The 14,683-nt window shown below is 53.7% G+C and overlaps 1 long non-coding RNA gene, 3 other non-coding genes and 1 pseudogene across 8 annotated transcripts; all 5 read right to left on the reverse strand.

The window, feature by feature from the left end:
- Positions 1 to 1,965: 1,965 nt before the first annotated feature.
- Positions 1,966 to 4,839, reverse strand: LOC137484426 (somatomedin-B and thrombospondin type-1 domain-containing protein-like; annotated as a pseudogene).
- Positions 4,840 to 10,208: 5,369 nt separating this feature from the next.
- On the reverse strand, positions 10,209 to 13,614 carry LOC137484341 (uncharacterized). Of its 5 annotated transcripts, none has more exons than XR_011004835.1 (5): positions 13,597 to 13,614; positions 13,142 to 13,252; positions 12,285 to 12,420; positions 11,374 to 11,512; positions 10,209 to 10,529 (listed from the first exon to the last, which is right to left on the reverse strand). It is a non-coding gene; the product is annotated as an uncharacterized lncRNA (long non-coding RNA). The 5 variants fall into 5 exon arrangements; XR_011004833.1 differs by lacking the exon at positions 13,597 to 13,614 and adding an exon at positions 13,395 to 13,413; XR_011004834.1 differs by lacking the exon at positions 13,597 to 13,614 and adding an exon at positions 13,340 to 13,363.
- LOC137484473 (small nucleolar SNORD12/SNORD106) lies at positions 11,584 to 11,674 on the reverse strand. The gene has a single exon (XR_011004890.1). It is a non-coding gene; the product is annotated as a small nucleolar SNORD12/SNORD106 (small nucleolar RNA).
- LOC137484472 (small nucleolar SNORD12/SNORD106) lies at positions 12,521 to 12,611 on the reverse strand. Its single transcript, XR_011004889.1, has one exon. It is a non-coding gene; the product is annotated as a small nucleolar SNORD12/SNORD106 (small nucleolar RNA).
- On the reverse strand, positions 13,321 to 13,404 carry LOC137484474 (small nucleolar SNORD12/SNORD106). The gene has a single exon (XR_011004891.1). It is a non-coding gene; the product is annotated as a small nucleolar SNORD12/SNORD106 (small nucleolar RNA).
- Positions 13,615 to 14,683: the final 1,069 nt, after the last annotated feature.

Raw genomic sequence — 14,683 nt, forward strand, 5'->3', positions numbered from 1 at the left:
TGCTTAATCCCAGGCTGAACATTACAGGGTTAGAGTGAGGAAAAGCACAATTCTCCCATGGCCTTTCTCTTTCTCCATCCCATGTCAATGAAAGATTTCTCTACAAAAGAAAATCACGTGTTCTTCAGCAGGTTGTAAAAGGATCTGAATTTTTTCTTGACTTTCCATCATTAAAAATTGAGATCCTCAGCTGGAGAGCAGGAGGAAGTGTCGGAACATCAGTTGAGCTTAATTTTGCTTTTGCATAGATCCAACTGGTGGTGCTTTGTGTTATTTGCTGTTTTCCGTGTGGAGCCAGGCGGAGCAGCCACGAGCAGGGCTGCGTCCTGGGAGCCAACAGGAGCATCTGTGCAGGAGGGACTGGGCTCCTGGCCCGGCTGTTTGCTGTGGGAGACGTTCTCCTGCTGATAACCAGTGGTGGAAGGTTTTCAGCGTTGTCATGGGAACGGCTGTCATCCTCGGGGAGCAGCCTCTCCTCCATGCCAGGCTGCCCTGCTTGCTCACAGTACAAAGCCATTTTTCAGGAGTATTCTGCCTTGGATTTCCAAAGTTTCACTTTTTCCAAAACCCAGGTAGTAGAAATTATGGAGATCATAATGATGAATGGTGATAAAACTCCTAAACGGAAACAGGCAGGACCCAGTGTGTCTCAACACCATGAGCTAATTTTCATTTGCAGGGAAAGGGCTCTGACAACTTAATTACCTTCTTCTACTCAAAAGACTCACTCCTGCTCTCTCACACACACTTCCCCCAGGAATTTACCAACAGGATCTGTCTGCACAGTCGCACAAGGTGTGGATGTGAAGCCAGCACACTGCACAGCCCTTTTTAGGATGTGCTGATGCAGAGACATTTGCAATGTCTTGTCTCATCAAGCGACAGTCTGTGTAGAAACACAGCTGCTGTGAGGGTCCCTTGGGGGCTCAATCTTTCATACTTCTGTATCCCCAGGCCACAGTGAAAGAAGGAAAGGCCTGGCAGTCCTACCACGCCTCCAACAGTAGCTCTTGATAAGACCCTATGTTATCAGCTCTAAGGGGTGAGGCAGCAGCAAAGAAAACCCTTGTGGAAGACTAGTTTTTTAAAAACTACTACACAAAAGCTGCATCCTTTATAGCTTCAGTACTCAATTCTGAAAGAATCTGGTAAAAGCATGGTTTCCCATAATCAACAGTTCGGGTACATTTTGAAAAACTTTTCCAATAGCTGTTTCCATTCTGCTCCTGAAATAACCACCTGCCTTCTTTAGGAGCTGATGGCTCAATAAGGGACTTCTGCAGGACAAAGAAAATCTTCCAGTGACAAACTGCTACTCTCATTACAGACCACCAAGAAATGAAACTGGCTTTCAGCTGGACAGAGATCCTCACTGCAGAAACCAAAATTACATGCTCCAGTGATTTATTCCCAACCCATCTCTGGGGATCACACCCCTCTACTCACACACCAGCAAGTGTTCCCCAGCGGGCCACGAGTTAAAGACAGGTTATGTTACACAGTGAAATACAAGACCTTTTGTTTATTTCCTTAAAATCTTCCTCCTCTGGGATGATATCAAACCCTGTGAGTCTTTAATTCACAGACAGCTTGTAGCACATAATGAAAAGCCTTGCTCTCAAATCCCTACTGCACTGGCCAAAGGCATCAGGTGCTTCCAGAGCTCTCCTGGCCCGCCACACACCTCAGCATCTGCAGCACAAATCCACAGTGCCCCTTGATGTCTCCCTGCAAGACCTTCAGCATGGTCATTACAGGGCTTTGTGATCCAGTTCCACACTAGGGTTGGAGCTGAGCATTAAAAGTCTCTGCTGGAGCCAGCCCCAGCCACTCACCTGGGTGTGACAAATGGAATGACCTCCATCTCACCCTGAAGTGAGTGCCTGTCTGGAATAAATTAGGTTAAGAAGCTAAAGAAATGGCACCACACAGATTAATCAAACCGTCAGATATTGGGAAAATATCTCCAGTCTCCTTTATTTTCATTTATAGAAAAGTATGACTATTAGTAAGCAGAATATAAGGAAAATATTTCAAGTATTTCCCAGTCAAAACCACAAGGCTATAGTCAGCCCTTCTGGCACAGCTGAGCTGATTTCCTATTTAGAGCCCCAGGACTGCATTGCATTTTGGGCCAGCTCAGAGCTGTTCCTTGAAGCTGAAGTCCAAGGGCCAGTTTGTCCCTATTCTCACAGATTTGACAAGCACATTTCTAAGTTCTGTCATTACATCAGCAGCACAAGATCAACCCTCTGTAAGACTGAGGGCTTAATGAAATTATGAGACCAGGGAGGATGAAAATAGAAGGAGCATGAGCAGGAAGTATTCACAAAGTGCTGTTGCCACAAAAAGAAGGCATTTGGATTAATTTATTTTGCATTGTTGATTCTTCATTAAGACTTAAAAAAAAAAGAATAATTAAACCTGGCTTCTTATGGCCTTTTTTGTGTGATTCGTTATTTGGTAAATTCTCATTCCTTTCAAAAAAGGAGGAATTGCAAGAAGTCATGAAGGTCTGACAAGATTCTCTCAGGGAAAGAAAGAGATTGGCACTTCCCAGCCAGCCTGATTTCCTTGGAAATTGAGGAGCACACACAGAGACCCTGTACAGCCAGTGACCTCTGGAAAGGCAGGGAAAGCAAAGCCTCTGACATGGAGAAGTCATTGCTTTGGCTGGGGCTCACGCTGCTGCCGCACACTGGGGCTTACGGGACTGCCAGGAGAAGTCAGATGAACAAGAAGCTGTGAACAGAAGGACAGGAACAAGTGTCCAGTTGGCGAATTCTCCTCCAGGTTCCCTTGCGTGGATGGTCCCCCCTCGCCTGCCAGTGCAACAGCTGATTCCTGAAACACAGTCATTACAGGTGAGAGAAAATGAGCTGCACCTCCACTGCAGGGCAGTCACCACGAGGTACAATAGGGCTTAAATCGCCCAGTAAATCCTATTTAGTCTGATAGCATCCATTTTTAAATCACCCAGTAAATCCCATTTAGTCTGATAACACCCATTTTTACTCCATGGGCCTGATTCTGCCTCTCTACCACTGTAAAGCCACTGCAGCCACAGTGAGTCTGACATCCAGACTGGACAGATTTTGACCCCAAAATACCAACCAAAATGACAAGCAATTCGTCTAAAAAAATCAGTAAAGGCATTCCATGAAAACCTGATTTAAACAAACTAAACCCATGCTTTTTCTCCAGAAATTATCTGGAGGTCTCCCTAGCCTGTACTCTGCTCCAGTGCAGAGAAGGCGACTTTGTGACTTTTTGCTGGTAAGTCATAAAATAAAATTATATTTATATATAAAAATGAAAAAAAAAAAGTGTGCAACACTCACAGAAGTTTTAAACAGACATAAATCTGCCAATCTCACCAAAATTTCCAGATATTTGCACTTGTAAAAGTGAGAGCACAGCAGACCTTTAACATCTCACTTTTGAGACACAGCGGATCACAGCAAATGGTAGGCACCACTTCCACCACTGTCCTGGGAAGGATGTGCCTAAGCTCCTGTGTGAAGAGCTCAGTTCTCAATTAGCCCAGGCAGGCCCATGACAAACATACCAATGTCTAAAAACAATTCTTCAAGCAGAGGAAAAAACAGCTCTGCTGACCCGGGCCAGAGTCCTCCCCACGACTTTTCAGTGGACTTACTCAGGGACTGCTGGCACTGTGCTCCTTGCCGAGTCCAGTACTGCACACAGCCAGGGCTCTCCTACAGAGCAGGACATGCTGCCCCCCGTTCCTGGGCTCCGGGATGATGTGCCTCATCCGGACACGACAGGTTGTCTTGCAGGGCTCTGCACAGGCACTCCACTGAGACACGACACAGGGGATGACTGGAGGAAGAGCAACAAACGGGGATGTGGAAGGTCACAGGAATTATGCCAGTGAAATGCCTGCTGCAGAAATAACACTTTTTGACAAAGCTCAGTACATCCTCCCTTATTTCAGACCTGTCCCTAGCTGTCTTGGGCAGTTCTCAGCAGTTCTCCAGGCTCCTCCGCCTTCCCCACGAGCGCCGCTGAGCCCGGCGGTCCCCGACAGGCGGCCGGCGGGGCCGGGGCCGCAGTCGCTCACCTGGGCCGGCCTGGGCGTGCTGCTGGCAGCAGTCGAGGGTGCGGGCGCACGCCCGGTCGAGCGGCAGGGCAGGTGGAGCCGTCGGGCCGCCGGCCGGCGCTCAGGCAGGCGGGGCCGCGGCCGGGGCAGCCGGAGGGCCGGCGGGGCAGCGCCGGCGGGGCAGGGCCGGCGGGGCAGCGCCGGGAGCCAGCGGGGACCGCGGCCACGGCCCCGGGCGGGCAGGAGGCGGCCACGGCGGGCGGGGCCGGGCCGAGTCCCGCGGCGGCTGGTGCCGCTCGCCCCGCCGGCCCATGTCCATCTCCTGCCGCTCGCCCCGCAGGTCCATGTCCATCTCCTGCCGCTCACGGGCACCGCCGGTCCATGTCCATCTCCTGCCGCTCGCCCCGCAGGTCCATGTCCATCTCCTGCCGCTCACGGGCACCGCCAGTCCATGTCCATCTCCTGCCGCTCACGGGCACCGCCGGTCCATGTCCAGCTCCTGCCGCTCACGGGCACCGCCGGTCCATGTCCATGTCCTGCCGCTCACGGGCACCGCCGGTCCATGTCCATCTCCTGCCGCTCACGGGCACCGCCGGTCCATGTCCATCTCCTGCCGCTCACGGGCACCGCCGGTCCATGTCCAGCTCCTGCCGCTCACGGGCACCGCCGGTCCATGTCCATCTCCTGCCGCTCACGGGCACCGCCGGTCCATGTCCATCTCCTGCCGCTCACGGGCACCGCCAGCCCGTCTCCATCTCCTGCTGCTCACGGTCCATCTCTGGCCCATCCCCATCTCCTGACGCTCTCTGGGCCGCCTCGCCCTGGCCACACACCCCACTGTCCCTTCCTGGGGACTCATCAAACCAAAAACTCTTCAGCCCTGACTGGTGGCATTTACCCACCAGATTATCGACACATTATCATCAAAAACAGATGATAAAGGAGACCAATGTTTTTTTGCCAGATTTGACTCCAGCATACCTTAGGAGCCATTACAAATGGAAAGTACTTCACTGCCAGTGCAGTCGCTCCTAAGGAGAATGATCCAGCTAGCTATGCTACCTCTCTACAGAATTACCCTGAATTTTCTTCTTAATTCGAAATGCAAGAAGCTTTGAGAGATTACAGCCACTCCTGTGAATTATTTAGCTATTCAGTACAAAGCAAAGGGCTTTACTGTAACTTTTTAGTCAAAGAGGCTTGCTCTAAAATATTGATCACAACATATGTTATACCTTGCTGAACACTGAACTGGGATTTATAAAACCCACCCACTGACTTTTTTTTGAAAGTAATTATGCTATTGTACTAAGACTGGGTATGGACAGAGTGTTCCCATTTCAGGGAAACGGCAGCAAAGATGTTTCTAGAAAAACAGAAAATAACATGAGAGGACAGGTTAACACCTTCAGCATGTACAGTCTTGGAGGTTTGGGCACAACACAGTAAAATGTTCAAAACAGATAAGAAATAGAACGTTAGCGTCTTTGTATATCACTAGATGTCTGCAGCAAAGAACAGGAGTCTCATTTTCTTGGCAGTGGTCAGATATTGTCACCTTGGAATCGCACGTGTGGCAAATCCTTCAGTGAGCAAGAGGCATAAAGGCTGGGAGAGGAAAGAGAAGAGCACTCAAAATCAGTAACTATGGGGTCTAGGAAGCTGGAATTTAAAGGTACCATGTTAATTCGTGCCTTTGCCAATGAGTCACTGTGACCTCGGGTAAGTCATTTAACCAAGGCATGTCTGGCTCTTGATCTAGAGCAGGAAGGACATTCACAGGAGATTGCATTACTCAGAATTCGCTCACACAAAGAGAGGTGGGGCGCAGCTCTTGCGCAATTTCCCGAGGGGCAGTAGCAGAGCACACTTCCCAGGTCCAGCACTCGTGCTGCCATGCTCCACATCCCCCTGCCAACGGCTGTGGTAGGAGGAATACCTTCACATTATTCTGAGATACACAGACTGAATGAAAATTAGCTTCAGAAAGCTATGGGTCTACATAAATACTGCAATTTGACTGGCCCTGTGTGGCCAGGAAAATTGGATCTCAGTCCAGGCATCTCAGAAGGAGATACCCAGCAAGCTCCTGGGAGCAAACGTTGCTTCTTATCTTACATTCCCAGAGTGAAAGCAGCTCTCCCTTGTTCTGGTTTATGTAGCCCTGGGGATTTGTTAGGGTTTGGGTTTTTTTTTTTTTCCCCTGCCAGGCTCTAAAGATGCCAAGGAAACATGGTCCAAGACATGCTGGACCACCAGCCCAGCAACAGGTTTCCTGCAAGACAAAGTGCTGAGTCTGGGTGGGTCTGCTGGCCCTGTGAGGAGCCAAGAAAGTGTGCTTTTACAGAAAGGAAATGTGGCTAGTCTGTCATACAGGGAGAGGTTCAGGAGCAGAAGAGCTTGCAGGGATGTCCTTGGGAACACCAGTGGGTGTTCGCTGTTGCATAAAAAGGGGCATTCTTTGTTGATGAAAAGCATAGATGGTCACCATAGAAGTTTTAAGAGCAATACAAGTAGAGGATGGTAACCTTTGGGGAGAACAGGTTAACTGCACCTTCTCCTCCAGGTTTTTTGGAACTGTCTTTGCCCTGGGATCTCACAAGTTTACACAGGCAGACAACCAAGTGCAGCTCTCTGGGACTTGTGGTAGCATCACCTTTTATTCTGCTGCCTGCAGGGCTTGGCCCATGAGTCCCAACACACATTCTACAGCGTGGGGATCACCAACAATTCTTGACGAGAATTGTCAAGAAGTTCAAGAATTCACAAGTCAGGCGACTTGTGGTGTGGATGATAAAGGAAGGTGTTTGGCTGAATGACCAGAGCTGCCTACAGACCTCACAGCTATTGTTCAGTAGCTGGACATCACAGAGAAACAAGAGCTTTCTTTGGTTGCTCTTCCCAAAACTGGATGATGCTGTTCCCATCTGAACAACGAAAGAGGTCACATCTAGACCACATCAGCAGAAAACCACAGGCACTGACCTGAGCGACATCTCCATCACTGCAAGGGATCTGCCAAGGAGTGTGGAAGAGTCTATAGTCTAAAGGTTATAGCTGCAGAACACCTGTTTAAAACAGTGGATGCTGTAGGAGACAGAAATGCTCTGCTTCAAAACAAAGTCTTCTTCTTACTGCCTGGAGCAGTCTAAGGGTCCCAAAATCTGGATGCTCCTTGGGTGGTCACAAACTCAAGTTGTGCTTCACTGGCTGTCCATGGTAGTGTCCAGCCTGTCAACACAGCTGATGTGTCAGATAATCTTATCACTGAACAGAGAGGAAATAGCACAGCAATGGAAGCAGCAATCAGTAATGGGCTGTGCTTTGCTATAAACTAATGCAGCAGCTAACACATGGGTCTAGAAAGAATATAATAATCACCATGCAGTCAAAATGTGCCTGGATCTTTGGGAATACAAATGTTGAAACTCTCCATGTGTATGAAAATTTCTATTAAAAGCAACATCAGACAGAGAAATAATCTGTGCTATTTTTCTCTCAAATGCTCATGGCACCAAGAAACAGATCTGTTTGAGAAAAGTAAACATTTGCTTAAACATACCAGCCCAGTGAGCGACTGCAGGCTTCAGTTTAGAAAGTTACACAAGTACCAACAGCAAAGTCTGTTTCTGCTACAGCTGATGGAACGGAGAGCTCTGCCTGCCCCTGCCCTGCAGAGCGCCCCAGCACGGCACCGAGCCGGGCACGCTGCGGCTCTGCTCTGCAGGGAGCTCTCCTTGCACAGGAACAGCTGCAAGTCAGCCTTCATCCAGAACACACTTCTGACCTGCACCTCCATTCAAATCATCCAAAACATAGGAGCTGACCAGGGCCAGCAAAAGTCAGGCTGCTTTAACTTCAGAGTTAAACCTCCTCATCCCCACCTCTTACCAAAGCACTGCACAAAGAGATTTTCTAACGGGGCTGTCTGTCCCCCACGGCTGCTACAGCCCAAGCAATGTCTGTACAGCTCCCCATGCCCCAGAAGGCTCTGTCACGGCTGCTCTGGGACACCACAGCGGGTCTGGGGGCTCAGGGGACACCGTGGCGGGTCTGGGGACACCACAGCGGGTCTGGGGACACCACAGTGGGTCTGGGGGCTCAGGGGACACCGTGGCGGGTCTGGGGACACCACAGTGGGTCTGGGGGCTCAGGGGACACCGTGGCGGGTCTGGGGGCTCAGGGGACACCACAGCGGGTCTGGGGACACCGTGGCGGGTCTGGGGGCTCAGGGGACACCGTGGCGGGTCTGGGGACACCGGGACAGGCCTGGGGGCTCTGGGGACACCGCGGCAGGTCTGGGGACACCGGGACAGGCCTGTGGGCCCTGGGGACACCGCGGCGGGTCCTGGGACACCGGGACAGGCCTGTGGGCCCTGGGGACACCGCGGCGGGTCCGGGGACACCGGGACAGGCCTGGGGGCCCTGGGGACACCGCGGCGGGTCCTGGGACACCGGGACAGGCCTGTGGGCCCTGGGGACACCGCGGCGGGTCCGGGGACACCGGGACAGGCCTGGGGGCCCTGGGGACACCGCGGCGGGTCCTGGGACACCGGGACAGGCCTGTGGGCCCTGGGGACACCGCGGCGGGTCCGGGGACACCGGGACAGGCCGGTGGGCCCTGGGTGGCCGCGGGCTGGGCCGGCGCCGCCCCGAGGGTCGGCAGCAGCAGCGGCACAGCGCCCCCTGCGGGCCGGGCACAGCGCCCCCTGCGGGCCGGGCACAGCGCCCCCTGCGGGCCCGGCACAGCGCCCCCTGCGGGCCGGGCACAGCGCCCCCTGCGGGCCGGGCACAGCGCCCCCTGCGGGCCCGGCACAGCGCCCCCTGCGGGCTCGGCACAGCGCCCCCTGCGGGCCCGGCACAGCGCCCCCTGCGGGCCCGGCACAGCGCCCCCTGCGGGCCCGGCACAGCGCCCCCTGCGGGCCCGGCACAGCGCCCCCTGCGGGCCGCAGCTCCAAGTGGCCAAACCCTGCCCCAAGTGGCCAAACCCTGCCCCAGGCACTCAAAACCCTGCCCTAAGTGGCCAAACCCTGCCCCAGGCATTCAAAACCCTGCCCCAGGTGCCCAAACCCTGCCCCAGGCACTCAAAACCCTGCCCCAGGCACTCAAAACCCTGCCCTAAGTGGCCAAACCCTGCCCCAGGCATTCAAAACCCTGCCCCAGGCACTCAAAACCCTGCCCCAGGCACTCAAAACCCTGCCCCAGGTGCCCAAACCATCTCTTCAGCATTCAGGGGTTGCCTGGGATTAGTAACCTACCAACCTTCAAATTTCACTGCGATGCATATATGAAATAGCAGCAGAGCTTGAAACTTGAGCAACTGAGCAACTATTCTTGCAGAGGCTATAAAATATGCCAAGAACATGTTTCAGCTGCATCTGTGCCTCCAGCTCCCACTGGACAAGCACTACAGAATGTTTGCCGGTAGGTCTGCTCATTACATTAATGAAAGTAATTGTATTAGCAGCAGTTCTGGTCCTTCACCAGTAAGCAGTTTTAAGAGATCAGGCTGCTTATATTAATTGAATAAGAAAAATCTCTACATAATTTAATTGAAGACTGCTTTGAATGTTGATTAGTGATTTTCAGTCATTGCTGTTTCCTAAGCATCCGTGCCAAAGGCCATTGTCAGCTCAGGCACCTGAAGTCCCATCCCAGAACCACTGAAACCAATTCTGCAACAGCTGAGCACAGACTGCACCTTCTTGCAGCACAGCAGCAGCCACAAGCCTCAGCCAAGCACTTCTGCCCCAGGGTATGTGGAGCTCTGCTGCCACAGCATAGCTTTTGGCTTGAGGCAGCAGGCAGCTCCAGCACCACTCTCAGCAGCACACTGGTGCTGTGCTCTACAACTCCCCAGACGCTGGGAGATCCAGGAATGAGCTGTTAAACATGGGTCAACAACTTCAGTTACAGCCATTACTCAAGATTTTATTAAAACCAGGCTTCCAACAGTACAGAAACACACCGCTGCACACCCCAGACAGCCCTTGCCCACTTCAGAGGCTGCCAGGGATACCCCACTGAAACTTTATGGATGGCAAGGGAGAACCAAGCCCTGACTCCCTTCCTTACACACAAGGCCATCCTCCCGTACCTGACAGCTGCTCCCAGGAGAAGCTTCCGTGCCTTTCAGGACAACACAGAGCTGCCAGGCAGGGAATGCTGCCTCTGCAGAAAAAAGCATCCAACTGCATTAAACATGCATCAAGTTCCAGAAGCCATTCCAGTTACATGCCTTATACCCAGGGGACAGAAAATGTAACACCCTCCGTATCTAAGTTGGCAGGACACAAATTAATCACTCCTGACAGCTTTCAGAGGGCAGAGCTATGGCAGGGGATGGGAATGCTGTGAATTGAATGAGGATCCCAGGCAGCAGCATGGGAGCAGCAGAGCCATCCATCATCTTAAGCAGAACACTGAACTCCAGCAGGGCCCAGGACAACTTTTTATAAATCTCAACCTGTCAAGAGAACAGACAACATTTTGTCTTTCCACTGTACCACAAAGAGCAAATATACAGCTTTCAAATCCACCCCGCTCCCCATAAAAACCACTAGACAATGGCTGCTCTGTAGAGAAGAAGTTTCCTCCTTGCCAGACACTCCAAACAGGATGAACTCAAACTGTACTGTGGGAGTTTTTAGAGCGGGACTTGACATCAGCCAGGGGGAACTAACAGAGCAGAGTGCCAGAGAAACATTCAGTCAGCTCAACCAGCTCCACCATTCGATCTCAGTAGTTGTGTCCTTTTGCTCACAGAGGGCACAGTCCTGCTCTTGGGAAACTTCAGCCTCCCTGGAGACAGAACACCTGCACCTCAACAGCAACAGGAGGCTGAACTGGACGAGCCAGTGGCAACAGCTGTTGATCTGATGAAGTTCTGTTAAGCACATTTTCTAAAGAATTCCCCCCATTGTGGGGAGGGTTAACCCAAAAACTGTAAAGAATAAAAGCTCCCAGACTCTGCAAGAAGTACCTTGTTTCAACAACTGTTTCAACAGGGCAAGACAAAACCATTACATTCATGCCCTTGAAGTTTAATTGAAACCTTTCATACCTCTCTACCACTAATTTAAGATCTTTGGAAAGAACTTCAACTAATAGGAGCTTCCTTGCAGGAAACGAGTTTTTTTAACAGGAATGCTCAGGTTTTAGCACTTACCAGGGCCCCTTCTGCAATACTAATCCCCACTCTGCCAAACCTCCAGGGACTTGTCAAGGCACCGCAGAAGCAAATTCCTTGGAAAAAGGTGTTATTTCCCCTTTTCTTTATTAAAGTGTACGTAGGTGAATTAAAGACTTACCATTCTACCGTGACAACAGGGCACACATGGTGGAGCAAACCAGACAATATCCTCATCCACACCTCTTCATTGTCAGCTGCAGCCTCAACTTCAGGTCTCCCCAAGGCTCAACCTCCCCCACTTCTGCCTTCACAGTGCCCTGGGGGTAAAGGCAAAGGGAACTGTCAGCACCAGACCCTGTCAGGGTGTGGGACACAGCAGCAATTCCCTGCTGGTGTATCAGACACGATCTGGCTTGAACAGCAAGAAATCAACACTGTCGCTCTGATGGGGAAAAAAATCAGTCATCACTTACACCAGCAAGTCCCTAGGAGCTGTGGGTGCACATCCACAGCAGCTGTGCCACACTCCCACGTGCCCTGGCAGAGCCACAGGCACTATGAGCTAATAGCAGAGGCAGTGGCAGTGCCCACACTGCCAACTCCTTTGCACTCCCTTAACCTGGCCAGCAAGGGTCAGGAACAAAGAGCTTTGCCAGCAGCACCTCCCACAGGGACACCCTTTAGCCAGTGGTTCCTGTTCCTTACCGGGGCAGCTGCTGGGGCTGCCCATCACCCACGGATGTCCACACAGTGCCCTTAAAATGAGCCCTCTGAACACAACGCAGCAGGGAAGCAAACAGGACAGGGCTGCAAGCCTCCGTGCTGTTTCTGCTCAGCACACACATGGGCAGCTTGCAGCCTCCTGGCCTGCTGGTTGCTATTCACTTTGGACATGATGGAACAGGAGGCCCAAAGGACCTCAAAGTAATGCTTTTGCAGGAAGAAAAATCCCTGTACTCTCCTACAATACCTAGGTTAACACTCCTCAGTATTGTCTCTAGGGATAAACTGGAAGCAACTCCCTTGCAGAAAGGTATTTCTTCCCCACCCCTTTCTCCTTTATAAATTTCATTTACTTCAAAGACTTACCATTATTTGCTAGAGATTCAGGCACGGTGGAGCAAGCCAGAGAACTGCCCACATCACATACTTCTTCACCGTCAGCTGCATCCTTAACTTCAGGTCTCCCCAAGGCTCAACTCCCCACTTCTGCGTTCACAGTGCCCTGGGGGTAAAGCCAAAAGGAACCATCAGCATCAGGGCCCTGATTCCAGTATTTTGGGCATTTCTTAACACCGGGGTGTGAGACACAGCAGCATTTCCCTGCTGGTGTATCAGACACGATCTGGCTTGAACAGCAAGAAATCAACACTGTCGCTCTGATGGGGAAAAAATTCAGTCATCACTTACACCAGCAAGTCCCTAGGAGCTGTGGGTGCACATCCACAGCAGCTGTGTCACACTCTCACGTGCCCTGGCAGAACTACGGGCAATGAGGGAGTTAATGTAAATTCTTCCCCCAAAAATGTGGCTGCTTGGCATGCTCTGCAAGTGCACAGGACAGGGTCATAATCCCAGAAAAATGGAGAACAACGTATGGGTGCTCTAGAGCAGAGTTCAAGACAGCCAAGACATTTAATGGAAAAAGAGGCATCAGGAAGAGATTAATAGGTATTTACTGCATTTTGCAGCCCCAGGCCTGCTGTCCACGTGGGGCTCCCGCTGGCCGCCGTGCTGCCCGAGGCCACGAGGCCACGAGCACCGGACGGTGCCGGTGCCGGTGCAGGCCAGGCCCCGCACACAGCCCCGGGTCCCTGCGGTCCCTGCCCGCGGAGCTCCTACACGAGGGCAATGCGCGACCGGACAGCTCGGTAACGCCTTTGAAAGAGCAAATAGAAACACGTGCGGCTTTAACTCGGTGCGAAACAGTTCTTTTGCAGACTTACCGCCTGGCCCCAGCAGACGCTCGGGCCTGCCGGCGCACGCCGGGGAAGTGCCCCCATCGCCGGCCTGGCTCCGGGCACGAGGCTCCGGTAGGCGCCTTGGGCTCCGCCGCCCTGCGGGGAAACAAAGCACGGTGAGTACCGGGAGCAGCGGACGGTCAGCACCGGCCCGCGGCCGCTCCGCTGGTGCTCAGACACGACCTGGCTTGGACAGCGAAAGTCAACACTGTCGCTCTGACGGGGAAAGAGTCATCACCTGCACCAGCGAACGCCCGGGGAGCTCCGTGGGAGCCCGGCGAGGCTCCCCAGCGGCCCGGCCCCGGGCCGAGCGGCAGCGAGGCGCTCACGCGGCGCGGCGGGCGGGCACAGAGACGGCCCCGGCCGCCCGCAGAGGCCCGGCCCGGCCCGGCCCAGAAAGGGGCAGAGGGGAGCCCGGCCCCGCCAGTACGCGCACCCACCTCGGCCGATCCGCAGCAAGAGGCCGCGGGGCTCCGCGCCAGGGCATTTATGGGCTCCGCAGGCCCCGCCCCGGGCCCGCCCCGCCGGGGGCCGCCATCGCCGCCAAGGCGGGCGGTGCCTGCCGCGGGGCCGCTGCTGCTCCAGCAGGAGTAGGGGCCGGGCTCACGGGGAGGGGCCGGGCCGCCCGCCCGCCCGCCGCTGTCGCTCGCCCGGAGCCGCGGGAGGCGCGGCCCGCGCCGCCATTTCGCGGTGCCGCGTGGCCGAGGGCGGCCGGGGGCGGGCGAGCAGCGCAACCCGGGTACGTTTGGTATCCTTTACCGGGATCCGCGAGCGTGGCTTTGGACACTTAATTTCCTTTTACAAAATAAAATACAAAACAGTTAAGAGATAGTCAGTGCCTTGTCCGAAGGCACGAGCCGCTGCAGCGCCAGCATCCATCACGGCCGTGCTCCCCCGGCAGCCCAGAGCCGCAGCCGCCTGAGCAGCCCGCTCAGCCCCAGCTCGGCTCTCTGGGGTACACATCACAGGTCCTTGGCTTTTAGGTGCTTTAGACAGGTTCCGTTAAATAGTTTGCCATTGAGTAACGTCAGGAATGGGATAGAAAGCAAAGGAGAAAGCAAAGGATGTGTCTTGAATGAAAACAACCCATTTTGTAACCCGAGCCCTGCCGTGAGTGGTGATTTCCGTAGCTAAAATCCACCTCGGAAAGGGGGTGTGAAGGCAGTCCCGCGGCTCTGGGGCAGCCTGCCACACGCCAGCCCCGAATACACGGGCAGGAGCTCCCTGCCCGCTCGCCCGCGGCGTGTCCGTCCCCGCGGCGGGCGGGCAGCCAGGCACGGCCGCTCGCCCGCTGCGCGGCTGGGCGCTGCAGCAGCTGCCGCCGCAGCATCCCGAGCTGCCCCTCCGGGAAAAGCAGGAACTTCTGTCTCTGGAACACCGGCTGAAGAGATGGAGTTGAAATGGAGTCACGCAGGGGCACGGGCAGGGAGAGGAACAAAGCCTTTACAGCAGCTGGGACTAAACACAGGAGAGGAGGAGCTGTGTCCTGCAGGAAGAAGCTCTGGTCCAGACTGGCTCAGAATCTTG

The sequence above is a fragment of the Anomalospiza imberbis genome, chromosome 17 (assembly GCF_031753505.1).
Source record: "Anomalospiza imberbis isolate Cuckoo-Finch-1a 21T00152 chromosome 17, ASM3175350v1, whole genome shotgun sequence".
In the NCBI taxonomy this organism is placed as follows: Eukaryota; Metazoa; Chordata; class Aves; order Passeriformes; family Viduidae; genus Anomalospiza; species Anomalospiza imberbis.